This window comes from Fundulus heteroclitus, chromosome 15 (assembly GCF_011125445.2).
Source record: "Fundulus heteroclitus isolate FHET01 chromosome 15, MU-UCD_Fhet_4.1, whole genome shotgun sequence".
In the NCBI taxonomy this organism is placed as follows: domain Eukaryota; kingdom Metazoa; phylum Chordata; class Actinopteri; order Cyprinodontiformes; family Fundulidae; genus Fundulus; species Fundulus heteroclitus.
In genome coordinates this window covers 15,776,712-15,798,303 of record NC_046375.1, presented here as the reverse complement: position 1 = coordinate 15,798,303, position 21,592 = coordinate 15,776,712, and positions in this window count along the sequence as shown.

Genomic DNA, 21,592 nt, shown 5'->3' with positions numbered 1-21,592 from the left:
TATGATGTATGTTGCCCTTTGTGTGTATCAGTGCACTTTAACTCCGACTGAGAGTGAGAGAAACACATTAGGTAGTAAATAAGATTTTTCATGGCCGCCCCACACACATTGTGTCACGGGACCACCAGTAATGGCTTTGGCCACAGCTCTTCCTCTGTGCTCCTGCCACCTGTAATCTACAATGAGCAGAAATTAGTTACCTCTGAGGATGCTAACTTCCCACTCGACTTGTTCTGGCTTTTTTATTTTTTTACATCTGTTTCTTTTTACCTTCTTACAAATGTTTCCTCACAAACCCAGCTAATCATGTAGGCAGTGGCTGTAATAATAAGGCAGGTTGCAGACAGTAGTGGAATAACTACTGAGACAGAGTGATATTTCACAACCCCAATAATTGGATACGTCTCTATTCCCTAATTACTAACTAAATCATCTACTCTGCTGTGCAATACAAATAAAACTGTCTAACACTCACACACATTCAGTTATTCACAGATTTACATCCTAATGGATTTCAACATTAAAACGTCTCTCTGTCTCACATGTGACCGATAAATGGCCTAATAAACATCCTAAAATGCACGCGTGTCTTTTGTTCGTGCAGCCAAACGGCACCTTCATGCCTCATATACAGCCGAGCCCCTGCACACACTCGTACATTTCTAAAATCATTCAGAGAGAGCTTCTGGTACATACAGGATATTCCAAAACTGTTCATATGTATTGAATTTTTCCACATTATATGGGAAGATTCTTTCCTGGTTCAATCACACCAAAATGAAACCCTTTGATCAACGTGCAAAATGGTGTTTGGTCACCCCGGGCTGACCCTGCCAAGATGGTGTTGGCAGAATTATGCTGTGGGGATGGATGCCTTTTCTTCAGGCGGAATAAGAAAGCTGGTCAGGGACAATATGATGCTAGATAGAGCTAAATACAGATCAGTCCTGCAATATAAATATTGTTTGAGGCTGCAAAATGCGTCTGTCGGAGGTTCAATGGACTCATTTTCTTTAAAGCCCATTCATGTGTTAGAATGGCCCAACCAAAGTGCTGACTTGGATCCAACTCAGAATCTGTCGTGTGAGTTAAAATCTAGGTTTGTACACATTGATCTGACTTCAGTCTGTGTTTAGGTACATTTACAAAAAAGTAGTGGAAAATTTCAGTCTCAAGATGTGTAAACCTTTTTCATAAGGCTGAAAACCATGAGCCCTTTTCTCCCCACTTCACAATTATCTGCTGCTGCATTCTGTTAACCAGTCACTTAAAATCCCCCAAATTAGTGAGCTTGTGGTTGTAACAAGACAAATCTATAAAAAAAGTTTATGAGTAAGCCTGTGAATAGGCACTGTAAAGGTCTGTATTTTGTGAAAACACATAAGTGTTTCGTCCCAAACCCTTCAGGTGAAAGCACGTGTTTTCTTTGGTTTGGTGTAAAACAGAAAACAGAAGATGGATTTGCTGCTCTTTGTGTGTACTTGTTTCGTGTTTGAGCTCGCTGTCCTAAAGAAAACGTGGAATGCAAATTTCTTGGAGCTGCATAATCTCATCATTGTAAAAATGTTTTATGTAAGTGGAAATTTAGGTTACTATCATCAGAATAAGAGACATTTCGTCTTGGTTTCCTCTTTGGAACCCCAAAGGTAACATGAAATTCCTCTGTAAGCTCTTTTTGTGATACTCTATTGATCCCTGCGGGAAACATAATCCTCCTGCTTGTATCTTTCGTGCGGAGGTCAAAGAGCAGGGTCGGCCACAGAGCAGTTTCAGGCAGAAATATTACTCCACTTGGCCACAGTGATTTCAGAGCTGTTGGAGACAATTGCTCAGTATATGGAGCAGCTCTGTGATCTATTTGGTGAAGATCCAAACACAACAGTCAGCAGAACAGCCTGGCCATGTGCCAACAAACAATGCAACAGCATTGGATATTGCTCTGCATTTTTCCCGTGTGACACAAACTATTATGCAAATACTAGAGGACCAGTATCACATTTTGGATGATGGTTACTGTAAATTATTTTTTGCCCTTTGGCTCTACATGTAAGAAGTTAGGGAACAGGCTTCTAGTTGTTGAAACCCCCAGATGTTGGACGGAATTTTAATGAGCTGTTCATTTTTTACACTGATTAAACCCATTTAACTGATCCCGCAGGGAGTTAATGCTACATGAAAAACATTAGATGTGAAGATGCAGTTTAAATGGCCACCATATGACCAGGAGTTTGGAGGTTTTGTAAACAATGGCCTTTATATCAGAGGAATCCAAATCCAGACTTTGAGGGGCATTGCCCTGCATGCTTTACATGTATTTTTGCTCCAACATAGCTGATTAAAATATGTGCATAACCTCCTCTTCAGATCCCCAAGTGCTGCAGAGGCCTAGTAATGAACGATTCACTTGATTTTGGTACGGTGAACCAGCAAAAAAAAAAAAAAAAACATGAACGATACTGGACCAAGGGGTGTTACAGTTCCAGATAATTTTCTGACCCACACACAGAAATTTATCAGGACTGCTTGAAAGGTGTACAATTATAAGTTGAATGATGGTGATGGAAATAGATGGAAGGAGGTAATGCCACTGTGCGAGTGGGCAGAGGCAGAGTACGATTCCTACGTCCATAAGAATGACAGCGAGGAAGGCTTGAGACGGAGGCAGGAGAATGTTGGAGAGCTTTCAGGCAGAGAACCGCGGAAGATGGAGGAGCTGTAGAGACTGAGCGTGGATAGGTCTCCAGGAAATTATTGTCACAGAGGTAGTTTAAATGAAATTTCAGGAAAGTGTCGAGTCTGATGAGAAACTGCAACCTGGAAAGCACATAAACAACAAATGCTTGGGTTGGAAGTAAGGCAAGGAAATAGCACAACCGGTTTTCTAAGAAGAAAATGTAGGAATACTCTCGGCTTGACTATAACCAGGTAGGTTCATCATAAGGCGAAGAAGTGTTGACTCACAGCTCCTTGTATCTCCAGCAGGTTGATGAGAAGATCCCCATCAGATGTGGTCACACCCAACAACAAAACGCCTCTGCTCACGGAAGATCTCACACTCGCACTCAAACACAATAACAGATTGGGATCAAGTCATGAGGACTGACATTGCTTGACATCATTCTCATATTTGGAATGATGCTAAGGCCCCATTCCCACTGCAGGCAAATGTGGCCCAAATTGGATTTTATTTGGGTCAAGTGACCATATTAGACTTCTTAGAACAAGTGTGAATGCTCAGATCTGGCCCACATATATATATTTTTTCAAATATGATTTCAGCCACCTATATAGCTACATTCACATTGCAGGTATTAATGCTCAATTCAAAACAAAACAAAAAAGAGTAATACTCTGGCATTTTACAGTGCTATGGTTCACAATTTTAACCTGACAAACCAAATTGATAATGTGTTGCACTCTCTGTTTTGCACGTTATCAATCTGGGTCTGCTCACATGGAATTAGTTTGGGGAAAGAAGGGACATTCAGAAGAACTTTCCAAGCTGATTGAGCGAATCAACACCTGGTGCCCACCTACCAAAGGTTGTTTTTAGCCAATCACGGTATCAAATTAAAATGTTGTAAGCAGTAGACGCAGTGAGAAACCACAAGTTACGCTGGTCAAGGAACTTCTTGCTGTCCTCCTTTCGAAGAAGAAATTGTGGATTCTGATGAAACCATTGTGATAGCAGCAGCTACGCATGCGTCCTCCTGTGCTGCCAAGTTTATTTTGGTTTGGTGGTGGGCTTGGCAGTTCTTGCTTTCATCACAGCTGGTATGTCCCGCCTTAAACCGTAATACTGCAATGTGATTGGCTAAAACCATTTTTGGTTCGGGTCCAAACAATTGAGATGGGAGTGGTACAAGATGGATTCTTGTGTGTCTGTTAACGCACAAATACCATGAGAATTAAGCTTGCAGGCAAGGTTATCCCAACGAAGCACAAAGGTCTTTGTATTGTCTGCACCAGGGCTTGCTTTATTTAGTAAATACACCTTCTAAAATGCAACACTTTAAATCACATCCATCACATAACTGAAACAATCTCTAAATCGTTCTGTCGTGAACTAATTTATGTCTTCGAAGACACAGAAGTCTCCTTACTGTTCCATGACTCTCGGTAGATTTATGTGAGTACGGAGTACAATAGGACCAAGGGCTAGATCTGGCTGAATGGCACACAGCAGCTGTTCCTGGTAAGCAGCTGGATAGCTTGCGGAGACGCGGTCCCATTACTGTCTCTTGACGTTGACGTAATCAGAGACAGACTCTTTTTTTTCTTGGAGAGATCTATGCTCAGATTCAACAGGGCTGGTACTGCAAACAGCGAGTTGCAGGTTTTGCCATTCGTGTGACTGGATACACGAACAGTGATTTTAAAGCTTGTATAAGCCTCTTCTTTGAAGATTCAAAAGTTTCTGACTCGACCAGCAAGTTGAAAGAGATTTGCGTGTGTACAGAGCTTTCTGTATCATGGTAACGCAACGGGATGGAGAGAGATGAGCACAGTTTCCTGTGTTCACCAGCTTTTATAGATCCAGTAATATTAGCGGAGTCTCTGGCACTACAATGAATGCTGGGAGATGCAGTCTAATCAGACCTTATGTTTCAGAAAGTTGGAACCCAGCAGTCTTAATGGTGTTTCCCCCATAACTGTACAGGACTGTCTCAGAAAATTAGAATATTGTGATAAAGTTCTTTATTTTCTGTAATGCAATTAAAAAACATGAAATGTCCTACATTCTGGATTCATTACAAATCAACTGAAATATCGCAAGCCTTTTATTGTTTTAATATAGCTGATTATGGCTTACAGCTTAAGAAACCCAAATATCCTATCTCAAAATATTAGAATATCGTGAAAAAGTATACTAGTAGGCTATTCAACTAATCACTTGAATCGTCTAATTAACTCGAAACACTGCAGGGTTTCCTGAGCCTTGAAAAGCAGTCAGCTTGGTTCAGTAAACTAAATCACAAGTATGGTAGTGGTTAAGAGACAACATAAGATTCTCACAGTACTGACCATGGCATTACTGTCCTTGATTGGCCTGCCAATTCCCCTGATCTGAACCCCATAGAGAATTTGTGGGGTATTGTGAAGAAGAAGCTGAAAGACACCAGACCCAACAATGCAAATGAGCTAAAGGCCGCCATTGAAGCATCCTGGGCATCCATAACACCTCAGCAATGCCACAGGCTGATTGCCTCCATGCCACGCCGCATTGATGCAGTAATCTGTGCAAAAGGATTCCCAACCAAGTACTGAGTGCATTAATGGACACTTTCAAATGTTTGATTTTGTTTTGCTGTTATAATTTATTTTTTTTACTTGGTCTGAGGAAATATTCTAATATTTTGAGATCGGATTTTTGAGTTTTCTTCAGCTGTACGCCATAATCAGCGATATTAAAACAATAAAAGGCTTGCGATATTTCAGTTGATTTGTAATGAATCCAGAATGTATGACATTTCATGTTTTTTAATTGCATTACAGAAAATAAAGAACTTTATCACAATATTCTAATTTTCTGAGACAGTCCTGCAGGATCAATCGGACCACAGATCACAACCCTATTGTTGTCGGGTGTTGCATATGTTAGGGAGGCATGGGTGGACTCCAAGACACCAGCATGAATCCTCTGTTGTTCCACCTGCACCAAACCCAATACAGTGCTGACTAAGGCCGGGGAAGCCCCAGAGAGCCCCATTGAATCTACGAGGGAGTCTCCACCGGGGAGGCGCCCCCCACATGGTGCACAGGCTGTCACCTCACCGAGGGCAGTTAAGTTGGGTGTTATTTCATTTCCAGAATCTAATTGAGACTCTGGCTGCATACACAGTGCTCCCTCTTATGAAATATGTAGCTGTTTATGTTTTGTGTTAGCAAGAAATTTGATTCTGATTTAGCACATTTTAGAACATTTGAATAGTAAATATTATGATTTTATGGTAAATCTCTGGCTTTGTTAATTATGCTAGAATGCAAATCATGTAAGAAAACAACGGCTCATATGAAAAACATTATTACTTTTATATGTTTTACAAACAGTGCAACTGAAACAGAACCACTTAAATTGCATTGAGAGTAATTGATCATTTATAGTTTTTTACTATCATTTAAACATAGTCATACTTATCTACATGGTTGCACATGTATTTGAGGAAATTTAGTCCACATCCAACTCTACACACAGGCCCGCACCTTTCAATAAAACACATCATATGTTTATTATTCTTACCATGTTTTTTTTTTTGTTTTTGTTTTTTTAACTAACCATCTTAATTTCCCAACAATCTGTCACAGGATTTCCTTTTTGTTTCACTTATTCTTTGTGTCACCTCCTTTTGATTTTGAGTCTCAGAAGATATTGAACACGGGTCCAAATTATAGCATAAACAACCAGATCAATACTACTGCTGATGGAAATCAATCAAGCCACCCCAGCGTTTAAATTGTGCTATGAACAGAAAATGTTTGGCATCGTGCGCAAGCATCTGTTTTTCCAAGCATGAGAATGAGACACATTTAGAAATTGTGGATCTCACTGCGAGTGAAAATTGCCAAGAGGGTATGTTCTGGGTTTGGAGATGGTAAAAACTTGTCACCATAAATTTGATGTTTTGCATCATAACAGATTTAACAGACAGTGCAGTAACGCGTTTCCATTTGAGTCTTTTTACTGGTTTGGTTTACGTCCAGCCTGCCGCATATGGCATCAATCTGTCCCTCGTGATTCTGCCGGGGAAGACATTCTGGAATAGTTTAGTTGTGAAACCAGCCAGTAGCGGGGCCGGGAAGATTGAATTGGCAAAATATTGTTTTGTGTAGACTGGTTCCAGAAATCTTCTTCCATGTTTCTCCAAACAGAACCAATATTCCTGCTGTGATTTATTGCTTCTTTTGTTTTACTCTGGCTGCTTTTGGATAATAATTACTACATGAAATATGCCTAGGGTTCCTGTGTTTGTTCATTAGGAAATTCTAAAAATTCTAAAAATTCTCAGTTTTTTTTAATACATACCAGAATTTTATCATTTCCTCAATTTTAAACCATTATTTTAACTTGACTTGTCTTGGTTTTTCTTATATTTCCGGAGTTGGATGTGTATTGAAGTTTCCCTGTGTCTGATGCATGTGTTTTGTTCCTGCTGTGTCGACCACTGAAAAGCAGGTCTTCAATCAGGACTTATCAGCCCTCCTCAGACTGTGGGTTGTGACTCATTCAGAAAGCCCTCGTTCGACACATGTGAAGCCCGTCGACATGGCCCTGAATGTTAACTTTCACTGATTCCACTCTGCTCCACCTTTGAGGCAGTTCAACTCAGAAAAGAACTGTGGCATTTGTGAAACTGTGTGTGAGTATCTGTAAAGGTACGTGAATGTGCTAGAATCTGTCTTTTCTGCAATAAACCCAGTAGAACTGTGATAACATTTACTGCAATCCAAACAATCACGGTGCAAAAATCCAGTGAGCTTACAGAGGCTTGTGACCTTTGTTGCGACATAAATCAATTGAATGCTTCTAAAAACTAGGGTTTGCACACCTTTTGGAGATAAAACATTTAATATTTCATTTTGTGGTCAAAGTTTAAACTTTAAAAAAAAGTGCATCTGGACCACTTTATGAGGATGGTGACGTAAAGGAAACATGAAACACAAAATGACTGTTGAAAATAAAAGGTTATTCTTAATGAGACATAAAAAAGGAATCTAAAAGGCAAAGCTAGTATGAACTCATTGGAAAACTTGGCATGACAAATTTGCATGTAGTTTTAGTTAGGCTACCTGTACTACGTTTGCAGCCCTTTCTCTATAACAACTTATCCTCTTCTGTAGGTCATTAAAGATTATCCTTACCTGTTTCAAAAACTGAAACAAACACTATATTGTAGCTCTTGAGACCAAAAACAAATGTGCCATTCCCGAGACAGGGAAGATTCAACACCAGAATGCTATTTTCTCACGTAACATTTGCTAAGAAATGCAATGTAATCATTTGTCTATGGTCGCTACATGCGATAGGGAGCACTCTTTAGAGTTGCCTGTGGGAAAACTGACTTCTACACACAGAGTATGGGTTAAGCTTGTAAGACTTGTGGGATTTTTTTCTGTGTGAAAGGTCAGATGACTGTCAGGAAACCTGAAAAAAACTGAAACATCTTATCAGACATAGAAAACAGAGGTTCAGAGAGAAAATACCGTCAATAAAAGCAGAGTAAAAAGAGTAATCTAATACATGAGCTTATGTTCACAAACATCACCCTCCCATACTCACAGAATTTGTCACTTAACTGTCTTTGGTTTAATAGATTTACCATTTACCACTAAAACAAACAATCTTCTTTCAGATCTGCTCACAAAATTCAGCTTTAATGAGTCCTCAGCAACAATAGACAGCTGGCTTTCACAGTGATGAATTTAACACATAGATATCACTGGACGTATTGATGTGAAGTGTCTTGGCACTTTGCCCTCTGTGCTCAAATGAATGTAGGCAAGCCAGGCCTCGACCCCTCCTCCTTCCTCCTCTGTCTCTGGCTTGTCTGGTCCATTGGTATGCAGGGTGATGTTGGCTGATGTTTGCAGGGGAAGGATAAAGCAGTAATCAGTGCCAATGAAGCAGCTCTCGTCCCATAGCACAAATGTGCCAACATCAGCAACACCAGCCAGCCATCTGTATCCGCATGTGTATGGGAATGTGTGTTTCTTTTTCTGTGTGAGGGGGAGTAGTATCACAAAAGCCAGTCAGAGGTCACTTTCCTGAATACATTTTTTTATGACTTCTTTTGCTCTTGTCCTCTGTACAAGCTGTGAAATAGATTCGCAACCCTTGAAAAGCAACAGTGCGTTAATTTTGCTATGGTCCCTGTTTCTGCCTAGATTATTCTTTGAAGAGACATATATTCCTACCACTCAAACATATATTTCACAACTGTATCACTTGAACACTCTGGCTGGATTTGCACAGCCCTGATGCAACAGCTGTGAAATGTTTGAGTATAAAAACACTGAAAGAACTGTGTCTATTTCAACGCTTTTGTCATATCACACAACTGTGACAGGAATTTGAAGATGAAAGATGAACCTTGAACCTGGAGAGCCGAGGCACTCATGAGCCCCCAGCCTCTCTATCAAAAGCCTCAGCAGAACAGCTAATTGCGTTGAGAATGACAGGAAGCAGCATCCAGCTGGCAGCTCCTGTGTTCGTCTGTGTGTGTAAGCAAACCTTACCCTGATAAGTAAAGGTTACAACAATTAACGCATCAGGAACATTGGCCTCAACCAGTGATTACCCTCCGTCGCCATATTAACCAACTCACAATCATCTTTTTTTTTTTTTTCCGGGAGCACCAGCACACATTAACTGGACTCTTTAATTTACTTTTGCTATATCTACAAATAAGGTTGTCTAAAAATTGTTAGCTGCAAAAAACTGTGTGAGTAATTGATGTTGTCTGAGAGGAAGTCCAAATAGCGGGACAAACACATTTTAGTTTTATATATCTCTAACTCCCAACGCATTTCATCTCAAAACACAACAACAAAACTTCAAAACAAGCAATTCTAATTTGTGTGTGGTTGTGTAGAATTCAGTTTAATTAAAATTTGTATCAATTGTGTTTATTTATTTCACTCTTAGAGTGAATTTTAAATAAAAAAAGTCTTATCTTTTGCTGCCAACTGGTAAAATGTTATCTGAAAAAAAAAAGCTTAATTAGTGCCATTGAGTCGTTGACTTTGTAGCATTTCCTGATCCTGAGTAACTTCTAGGAGTTATTTGGACTTAAAAATCCATCTGACAAACAGAATGAAGTGTTCAATAGTCTTTATTCTTAGACAGGAAAATGGCAGCTACATTACAGAATTGCAGTAACCATGTGCAGATCTAAAGCACAAAGAGGTAAGTGACTGAGAAATGGCAGATAAGAACACACTTGTTCAGGTTGGGATTTGACCAACTTGATGGCGTACTCCAAATGAGTAGTGAAAAACCCAGATGATGCTCAGGAGCTTCAAGAGCAACTAGTGTTGTGTGTTCACTTGTGCCGATTTTGCACCTCCTGTACAAGGATGATCATTTCCCACAGGGAGAAGTTTTTGTTGCCTACATTTCTCCTCAAAAGATGCAACGCTTTTCCAGAAATGTACCAGTGGTGGTGTTAAGAGAGGTGACTGATAGGTGGGCCCCCAATAGCAACTCACGCTTGACATATTTCCCCAACTTTGCATTTTGGAGGCTGAGCGGCTGTCATACATCGCAAGACTGATGCAGTCACTGCTCTAAAATAGCTCTTTTGGTTTTAAAGTGTCGCTTTGTTTCCTGCAAATTGCTGTACTGCCACATCTAGCCATTCAGGTAACTACAAGCGTGCAACAACATGTTCGACCTTGCTGAATCCGCCCTTGCAAATGTTACAATTCCTTGCAGAGTGTGCAGAAGCCTTCACATATAATCTTTTCCATCTGAGTGTGACTGAATACGTGAGTGTTTCTCACAGAGGGGGTTGATTCAACATGTGACTGACTACCTCCTGTGTGGCCTGGACTTGCCATTCTAATCTCTTGTCAAACAGCCTTGTAGAACTTCACCTCCTACAATTGCTGCCTTGACCTGATTAGTGTGTGGGTGTGTGTATACGAGAATGAGAAGAAGAACAAAGACAAATATGCAAGATGTTAGAGGTTTAAATCACGGTGTTATAATCCCCTAAAAGGTAATTTCCCAGCAACAGTGAAGAACATGCACATATGTAGCTATATGCTAAGCACATAAGTTCAGGCTTTAACACTCCAGCAGACGATGATGTATTGAATGCAGGCCAATGTTGAGGAACTACCTATATAACACTGTGGTAAAGTTCTGATAGGTTACGATTAAATCTCACACCCACAGCCCCCATATCGGCCCAGTAATATGTCATGAGGCACACACTAATGAAATTCTAGTTTCACAGCTAATGAGGCGGTAAATTTAGGAGCCAAACCTGTGTTGGCTCAAGATTTCTCCAGTCTTTATGTGTTTCTGCACACCTATGTTTTGTATTCAGTGCTCAGTTGAAAAAAATGTATCACCATCTGCTTCTTTTGCAAAAAAAGAGCTTTCTGTTCACGGCATTTACAAAGCATGGAGCTTTACTGATAAAAATATCTAAAGTAACTAAAACATACAATGGATCTTGATGGATTCTAAATTTCTTAAATTAATGTGACATATATTCTGCTGTGTCATATTTTAGTGTCTTTCAGCATTCCAGGACTTCATCTGACAATATTTGCCCATTCTACCTTCTAAATGTTATCAGAGCGGACATTGCCTACAAGCTCGTCTACAGTTGCCTGTACAGATTTAGTTCAGAAAGTCAGATTTCGTTTTGGCCAGTCCATCACTTCAATTTGCTTCTGATGAAGCCATTCCTTTGGATGTGCATTGACAGTAAACATTTAATTTAATTCAATTCAATTTATTTTATATAGCGCCAATTTACAACACATCATCTCAAGGCATTTTACAAAGTCAAATTAAATCAAATCATACAGACACATTGGTCAAAAAGTTTTCTATCTAAGGAAACCCGATAGATTGTATCAAGTCTTGAGACGCAGTATTCATTCGTCGTTAAAGAGCGTAGAGCCACAGTGGACAGTCGTCCCTCATACTGAGCAAGTATGAAGCGACAGTGGAGAGGAAAACTCCCCTTTAACAGGAAGGATGGAGCTTGATTATTAAGGGCTTCATATGTGAGAAGGAGAATTTTAAATTATATTCTTGATTTAACAGGAAGCCAATTATGGGAGGCTAAAATTGTAGAAATATGATCCCTCTTGTAAATATTCATCAGAACTCTTGCTGCAGCATTATGGATCAGCTCAAGGCTTTGAACTGCATTTTATGGACTTACTGATAGTAAAGAATTACAATAGTCCAGCCTTGATGTAACAAATGCATGGACTAGTTTTTCTGCACCACTCCTGGACAGAATATGTCTAATTTTGGTAATATTCTGGAGGTGAAAAAGGAAACCCTGGATACCTGTATATTATAGAATTTAATGGGAAAACACCACTCATATTTAGTCAAAACTGACTGCTATCTGGTGCTGTGAATAATTTCATCCATCTCAAAGAAATCCCACTTCTATCAGATGAAAGGTTGGCCCTCAGTATTATGCTGTCTCCACCATGTTTTACTGTGCATATAGTTAATTGTTGATATTTAACATTGCTTTTGTGCCAAACATAGCATTTGGAATTGTGGACCTAAAGATCTGTTTTGGTTTCATTAGACAGACATTCACACTCAAGGTTTTTGGAGATCCTGTAATGCCCTGACATAATCCGGAAACCCAGTAATTCAGCCCACACAGAGAATGAATGTTTAAAAGAGTTTAATAATAATCTGGTGTTGCTGGGACAGGAACTGACAGGAACTCGTAATGGAATCACAGTGGGGAGAAGAGCAGGATGAGTCGGATCTCTTACTGATCCGAATCATGCCGTGGCTTGATACGGCAAAGGCTACTGGGGAAGTGATTGTCAGTTCAGGGGTCATGCACAGGGAAACCCTCCACAAGGCAGAGGTGTCCGGAACAGCTAGGCAAGTGGTGAGTCCAGAATCCAAGGGAGAGAATCAGTAATGAGAGGCACACAGAGAGCAGAGGTTTCCAAGCAGGGACAGAGGCAGGTCCGAAGTCCATGCTTGGTTCAGTCACTAGGAGAATCCCATAAGGGCAAAACAGGCAGGAGAAAAGAGGAACAAGTCAGGTCGGTAACAGGTAATCAGACAAGGAACGCTGAATCTGGCGGTTACACACTAGGAGAGTCAGGAATGCGTAGTGCTCCTCCCAAGTGCAGCGACTCCCAGTAATTGGAACCGCCGAAGGTGTAACCAATCAAACCTCGATTGGTGGTGCAGCACAGGAAGCAGGGAGTGACCTCATGGGACTGCAAACAGCAGCTTTTCAGGCAGGAACAGACAGAAATCATTACGTCCGGCCTGGCCGTTTTATTAGCCAGAAAGTATTTCTGTCTTGCAACCCTACACCAACCTTTTCCTTATTGGTACTTTTATCCAAAATATAGCTTTAAATACACAAAAATCCCACATTGAAAGATTAACAATATTTTAAGATAATCATATTCACTATAATTGATTAATGCTGAAAGGCTGTCAAACTGAAATTGATAAAACTTGCATTACATGTTAAAGAGCTGAATCATGAATTGGTTCAATACCTGATGAAAAATAAAACTGGAACTTTAACAGAAATAGATCTGCTTTTCAGAGCCACTGTAACACCCAAGACTGAAAATGTCTGAAAATTATGTCTAATTCATGGAGCGGTCTATATTCTGACAGATGAATTTAAATAAAAGAGAATGGGTCTTAGCATCTAATGAGGTGTAGTACCCTCTTTGAGTTTGATAATAATGGTATTTCTTCAGCTGCATTAAAGGTCAGCTCCTTCAGAATGGACTGCTGTTGGTCAGTGGTGAGAATTTTATATGTTGAAGTCCACTAAAGATAAAACTACAGCTAAATGTTCAAACCATTTTTAGGTCTCACCCAGGAAACCCATGACAAACAGAATGTAATATGGTAAAAGCTATTAACCCAAGATATAACATATGGATGATAATAAACTGAAGAGTGGTGCATCTCTAAGCTCTCGTGTCAAGTGTTAGTTGGATTCATATCTGTTTTTATAGACATAATTTATAAAATGTGTTGGGTATACTAATTAAGTATCCTTCTCTTTATTACTTTGAAAAACCTTCAGAAATCCTGTTAAAGTGCTTCTTAAAATAGTTTTCAAAAATGTATCATTAGTACTTTTATAATGTAACTTTTATTCGCCCTGTCTTGTTTTTTTTTTCAGATGTCATGGTGTAAGAAATAACCTATTTGCATCAAGCTCTTAAAGTAAACACACTTAATAACGTTCTAACCTTAAAGCAGGAGTGCTCCTGAGCCTTTTAACCAGACCATCTGGATACAGATCCCTCCTAATCAATTTTGTAACAGAAGCAGCACTCCATGACTAACTCTTTCAGTCTCTTTAAGTCATTTCCACAGATCTGGAGAGCTACACTCTGACCTGTGCGTTGCTCGCCCGACTCTCAGCAGTACACATTTAATACAAGCAGATGCTGCTTGTATGAAAGAGTCACTGCAACCGGTTCTCTTTGTGTATTCCGGCAAACATAATAATAGCCTCTGAGACTACCCTGGAAGTTTAATGCATGATTTTTCTCCCTGTCGTGACCTCAGGGACTGTTCAGTAACCTTCTACAGTCCCTATGCTCAGGCCAGAGAGCATTGACAGATTTTATATTAAATCAGGTTAATATTTTTGGTTCAGCACAACTTTAGAGATCTGCTCAATCGCTGAAGCAGGTTTTCATTAACATGTAACCTTTGTCCCTCTGTTCTTCACGCTGAGACTTACTGACTAAATCTGATCGAGAGGAAGGTGAAGCTAGCATGCTATTCAGAGCTTGAGTAAAGGACTAGTTTTTGCTTTTAATGAATCTGAGCAACGTTTGATCAGCTCTAGTTCATGATCTCGTATACTAGATTTTTTTAATTTAGTTCACACAGGTTATTTAAAGAGTTTTTGTTCGGTACTAAGCTTTATTATACTTGGTATACTAAGCTTTATTAAAGTCTATTTTCTAACATTTAAAACATTTTTCACACATAGAATAAGGTTTCACAGTGTGTCATACATTGTTTTCTAATCTGTCTCCAGTCATGAATAAATTAATCCAATGTTGACAATTTAGATGGAATTCATATTTTAAGCTGATTAAAAGTAGGCTATATTTTATAAATGCAGACATACCCCTTTAGTCTGGGTACAAGCAACTTACACATCATCCAAATGAGACAGCAAGAAGAAATACAAATAACCCAGTCTCATAAACCTAGGCCCAATTTAACCCCTGATCTGGACAAATGTCCTGGTGACGACATCCATTTTACCGTTTGAAATTTTAGCTGTTTGGGTGGTTTTTGCCCAACATTTCCAGTGTGAATGAACCATCATCATCCACAGGGCATTTCATACTGACTATGCATCAACTCGTACCTAGCAGAGTGGCATTTCACATTTGCTTTAACCGATGATGATTCTCAGTAACTTTCTGTATTCTACTTTCTAAACTCACTCCACTCTAAGGACGTTTTGCTTTATTTAATATTCTCTGAAAACAACAGGTTTTTATGGCTGTTTTGGTTTGATAAAGCATCATATTTTGTCATAAATAATAGGAGTCATCTGACCCAAATGGAAGTCAAAGTTTCTAAAGACTATAATACAATTAATTTGCTAGATAGATCAATCACCAGATGATCAATACATTTTCTGTGGCTACCTTGAAAATAATATTCTCAGACATTAATTACTGACCTTATTCTATAAATTGTAACATTCAGATTACTGTGTCCATGTGACCTTGAGAGAGGATCCTACTTTTGTTTTCCCCTTTGTGTATTGCAAGACGCAGATTAATATTTTATATCAATTTAGTCCTTTATTGTCCCACTGCGGTACTGTTATGTTTGTAGTCATCCAGATACATTTTAATATTGATTTCCCTCAGAATATAAAGCTCTGATGTTTCTTGGGCTCACCTCAGGAGGAGAGCATCTTCTAAATAAATAGAAAAAAAAGTGTTTTGTCAGCAGAAGTTCTGCAAATACTGTTCAACTACATAACAAAACAGAAGTTAAAACTTTTATTTTATTTCTGAGTTTGATAAGAAAGTATTACAACTGATAAATCAGATTTATGTCTATCAGTATTCAACGGGATGGTGTATCAGTGATGATTCCCATATCAAATGCAACAGCTGAGCAGAGCTTATCCAGCCCCTGTTGACTGAAAACCTCCCTCTACTATTTCAAACAAATAATAGCGTAGGTAGATGTGCCCAAGGTGATACCTGCCTCTCTCCGATTGACCGCTGGAGATCGGCACCAACCCCCCTGCACGGATAAGCAGGTATCGTCTGCTTTTCCATGCTTTGCCGGTGGTAAGTTTTTACATCTACACGTATTCCTGCTATAATTGTGTACAATTTGGTCAATATTATGTTTTCTGCATATTAATGAAGGCACACACTTAAAATTTCACCTGTTGTTCCACTCAATTTCTACACACAAATTGCTTTTCACCTCATATGTAGATCAGCTTTGTACACGCTATGTGGTTGGCACATGTTGTAATATGTACAAACCTTTGTCTATTCCTGTGTTCCAATCTTTGTAAAGTTGGGTTTATTTGGATGAGAGAAGTGTTAGTCCTTTCCCCTTGGTTAGTAGTTTCTTTGTATCTTAGTTTAGCTTCCTCTGTGTTAATTAGACTACTTTCCCACTGCGAGAGGTCTGGGGTTCAACTCCCGGACGAGCCCCCATTTGTTGCGACCCGGCTCAAATGGCTGCAACAAAAACAGTGAGGACACGGCAAACAAACAATTTTAGCCCTTCAGAGGCATTTATTAAATTAATGCATAACGCGCAGCAGCCCAGGATGTGCTCCCTTCGCCTGGTCTTCTCTCGGTCTTGGTCAGGTCCTGGCCTCAGCTGGTCCCCTGGATCAACCCTAGTCCTCCGTGGCACACTGGAGCTTCAGCAACGTCTACGACAAATGGTGCGCTGAGCTTCAGACACCTCCTCATGGGTAGACTGGCGCTCCTTAAAACCCCATCAGCTGGTCACGTAATTGGAAGCACCTGCTACAATCAAGGACCTGCATAAAAAACAATTACCGGCCACTTGCTCACAGCACACACACATTTGTTTGTGTGTATGATCATTCTTGCTGCTAATTAAATGCGACTGCCATCAGACTTCTGTCTGAACAACCAAACTGACCCGTATGCTTAGATGACAGTAATGGTGAATGTAATTTTTACTAAATAAATAAATACATATTTCCCTTTATAGTTACACAGAGGGGAAATTTCTCTGTGTTTAACCCATCCATTAGAGAGCAGTGTGCTGCCACATCTAGTGGCAATAGGGGAGCAATATGTGGTCATAGGGTGACATTTGCAGCCTCTCAAGATGCCTGGCTCCCTAACCACTAGGCCACCACTCCCACTAAAAGTGTACAATAAAGCTTTCTTAAAAAAGTGGATACCGATGTCTCTGTGTTAAGTATGAAGTTGTTGAGCAAGGGGAGCCTGCAGTATTAAGACCACATCATGACAAGAAGAAGAATGGTAACTAGAAAACAGCTAACAACTATTAAAATACCCTTGCTACTAGGGTAGAGAAGTCTGTGTGGATGTGAATGGGAGCCAGGACAGTGACATAAAAGACAGATGAAATGCGACATGACCATTCAGACTGCGAACGCTTTACAAAAAATATCCAACACGTATCCGATTTAGTACTACATATGGAAGTGGCACAAATTGGATGAGTTTTTTTGGGTGAAAAGATTGGAAATGGACCATTCACACTTCCATGTAGGCAAAAAGATTGGATTTGGGTTGCATTTGACTGCAGTGTGAACGTAGCCTTATTCTCTCATTCTCTGCTTCCCTGTTTTCACACTGCTACAGCTATTCCTCATATCCACTGATCAGCTCTTCTGATTCCTTTTATTAGGGAATTTGAGTGTTTTTGTTTTTAATGGCCTTCGTTTTCTCTTGAAACTGCTGCTTCTCCTGGAGAGGAGGAACTGCACCTCTGGAACCGGCTGAGCAGGGTGCTCTGGCACACCTGCTTCTAATCCCCTTATTTGCTGAAGCCGCTGAAGACCTGCTGCTGATCACTTGTCGCCTGCGTGTTAATCTATGTGGTACTTCTAGCCTTCCTGCTGTTTTGAAGTTACTTCTCTGAGTTTTCTTTTTGCAGTATGTTAATTCCTTGTGTCTCCTCTCTTCTAGGGTTACATCATAACTCTGCTTTTTCAGTAATTCTGATTAATTATCTCCTGGATCTAAGATGTCACAGTCCTTTTGCTATAAACCAACAAACAACATTCTCCAGAGCTTCTCGGATTCTCCTGACCTCCAAGCAGACCTGTCCGCCGTCTAACGCTCAACCCACATCCCTCTCCTTAGGGCTCCTTCTACAAAGTCTCAGTGAGACCCATTTACTCATTCAACCTCTGCAAACTTCTTTTCTGCCTGCCTCACTCACAACTCCACCCTTTCCTCACAGTGGATCTGCTGTCCTGGTTCTCAGACCTCACCTGACATCTGCAGTGTTCTTTTCCTTGAATAAACTGTTTAAACTTTACTTTGTGTCGCCTGAGAGTTAACTTGCATGTAGGTCAGAAAATTCCCTCACACCATGACACCTTTGTCATTCTCCACCCCTTCTTCAGGATACACTGGGGTTCAGTGTTCGGTGCTGGCTTTCTCCGTTACTTCGTTAGATTGCTCGTTACCCCATCACACGGCCTGTACTCCATGACCTGCTCCTCCTGCAATTTCCTCTGCAAGTTCTTATTTTGTTCATCATTAAAGATCTCAGTTTTACCATAGTCTGCCTCTGCATTTGGGTCTTATTCAACCTACAAATGTGAAAATGAAAGCCAAACACTTTTGTCTTCTAACAATGGTTGAAAACTTGGATAATTTATCTTCTACTTCAAAATCAATCACTACTTTGTGTTGATCAATCATAAAAAAAATCCTGATAAAAAGTAATACAGTTTGTGGCTGTAACATGATAAAATATGGACAAGGTAAAAGGGGTATGGATAGTCATTTTATCAGCTTCCTTGAGAAATTACACCAAGGCGGTGCAGTGAATTTTCACAGCTTGCACACATGCAAGCTGTGAAAATTCGAAGATCAGGGGTTCGCTAAAGCTTCAGATTCGTTTAACTCTGACCTGAGCTGTGTCAACCTTTGCGGGTCGAACTGACCTTTGATACTGGCAGATTGAATAGAAGACAAAATGGATTAAGGTTAGGTTACTTGAATTTTTAAACTTCAGACGTGCAGTTAAAAAAAGACCCATATGGGGCGAGCACACCAGACAGCCTGTTCCCTTGGCGAAATAAAAGCAAACAGAAACAGCAGCATACCACAGAAATACAGTAAATCTTCCAAAGGCTGCCAGCCACTTCTAACAGCCTTGACATTGGCGTTACAGCAGGGCCATTCAGTTCAATAACATCATACGTTTTGAATTTGATTTTTAAGAATTGCACCCACCATCTTAGCACAGTTCAGGACCTCATTTTATTCTCCATAATGTGCCAGTTACCACCACTTCATTGTTTTTCGTGCAGTGGTGAGGGCACTGTCACGTTTTATTTCTCCATTTTGACTCTGTAACAACAAACAGGCAGGCAGATGTATGATGAGGAGGTTTTATTGAAGAAAGTGGAGCATGGGAGCCGGGGAAACTGGTCACGAACTGCAAACAGAAAATAAACAAGATGAAAGACCTGACTGCAAACAGGCTGGTGATTTTAAAGGTGTTATGACATCACTGTATAAACCATTTTATGTAGTTGATATTGCTGCATATGTAACTTCTCCAAAGAATTTCACAAAAAATACGATCAGCTTGATGTTTTGTCAGGCCAAATATCCTTTGTCAGTTAAAGGGTTGGTTGTGGTAATGATATGCAGCCCATCCAAGTTAATTTCACTGTTATCGGCTACAACCATAGTTGGAAAACTGCTCAAACGCATCACTTTCCCCCTCCATCCATACCTCCCTTCTTAGCGCAACACTTTGTTACAAATCCATTATTTTGTTTGCTCGTTTGTTTTGTGTCCTGTCTGACAATGTGAATTGTGTTAATGCCAAAAGGAGCCCAACAGATTTTACTTTCACAGGTGGAGCCTAACTGTTTTCGCCATAGTGCTCCGCTTGATGTATATATGCAAGAAGCTTTATTAGAATTTATGCTGGAACTATACTACCGTTATGGTTTTATTGTTAGTTGAAGAGTTTGCGTTGCAGGTTGTTGGACAGTTTAAAGCCCTTGGTCATCCTGGCTGACCAAAGGCTTTAACCTGGCAGTGCGATTCAACACAGTGGGGCCAAAATACAAAGCTCGTTTCGCCTGCACTTAGGCAGCTGGGATCCAGAACCACCGCGGTACCGCAGTGAGCTCCCCGCCGCATTCCCGACACAGGCATATGCAGCTGGGATCCAGTTCTTCACCGCGGTACCTCAGAGGAGAACTTGCTGCTAGCATGCCCGCAACACAATTACGTTTGCAGCGGTCTGGCAGCTCTCCACCGCGGTGACAGTCGCGGTGGTTGTCAATCAGTCAGACTTTTCTGTTACAAACACACCTTTCTTACATTTGACAGCATTTAGATAGGACATTTTTTGACCAATCTGTATAATCTGACCCAATCTGTATAATCTGATTGAATTTGGCTTTGGAAAGTGCCTTGAGATGACATGTCTCATGAATGGGTACTATATAAATAAAATTTAATTTAATTTAGAAATTAAATAAACATACGGGTAATCATTGTGTTCGCCACCTTTTGTGTCAGTACAGAAGTTTTTTTAAATCCGTTTGTTTCAAAGCCATGGCTTGAATTCCCCCACAGGAAACAATCTTCAGTGAAGTCCCGATAAACTCTTCTGTGAGTCTCTCGTCCTTCGGGAGTGAGTGGAACCTTTATGCACATCAGCTTCCCTTTTTAATTAGTGCTGTGAACTTGCTGCGGTGCCTTCCTCCTCTCAAGTCAGATAGTGCAGCAGCTGGGGGAGGGAGGAGGCTGTTTGCTTGATGGTGTGCCCTTATTGGATAATATGAATTTCGTAGAAAGACAACCTACGTAGAAAGTTAACCCATTTTCTGATCTGACCGTTCTTGAGCAAATTAACAAAGCTGACTCCCCTTGAGCAGGTCCTTTGGTATTCAATTCAGACATTAACACATCAGTGCACAACAGACCATATTATACCCCCAAAACCTCAGAAAAATGAAATTTGTTGTCATGGCCCCTTTACCTGTTCTGTGAGTGGCTTATAGTGTTGGTTAATGGGGGAGTCCAAGGAAGTTGGGAGTCGGAACACAGAGAGCTGTGGATGGCAGTCTGAGCAGCGGCTTGTGTAATGCTTTATGGCTAGCTGTTGTCGGTGGTGGAAGGGTGGAGAAACAGGGGATCGTTTGGTGTAGTGGTTGGATGAGTCTTTGTCAGTGCAGGAGCGTGGATGAACAGGAATTCCAGGAAGGCTCATAGACACTTGGTTTCTCTCAGAAACACAGGAACATGGTTGTAGCTGGGTCACTAAACATAGTTTTAAGGCAAGGATCTCAGGAATAGGGATCAGGCCAGATTACAGCTAGTGTTTGCACACCTTCCTCATGACATGTCTCTTCCCATGCTCCCTTTTGCCACTAATTATAAGCACCTGTGGCTGTCACAGTGAGAGAGAGAAGCACCACAAGCCACCTCACAGATCTGTACGCACCTGACAGGCACTTATTCCTGTCACATCACAAGGCTTAATCCTGCTACCATCATAATCCATGACATTCAACTACAGTTTGCTGTATACTCATGAAAAACTACATAAACTACCAATTGGAGTAATATACAGATCTGAGGCTGGTGGGATCAGCTGTGGACGAGAGCAGCAGGTGGA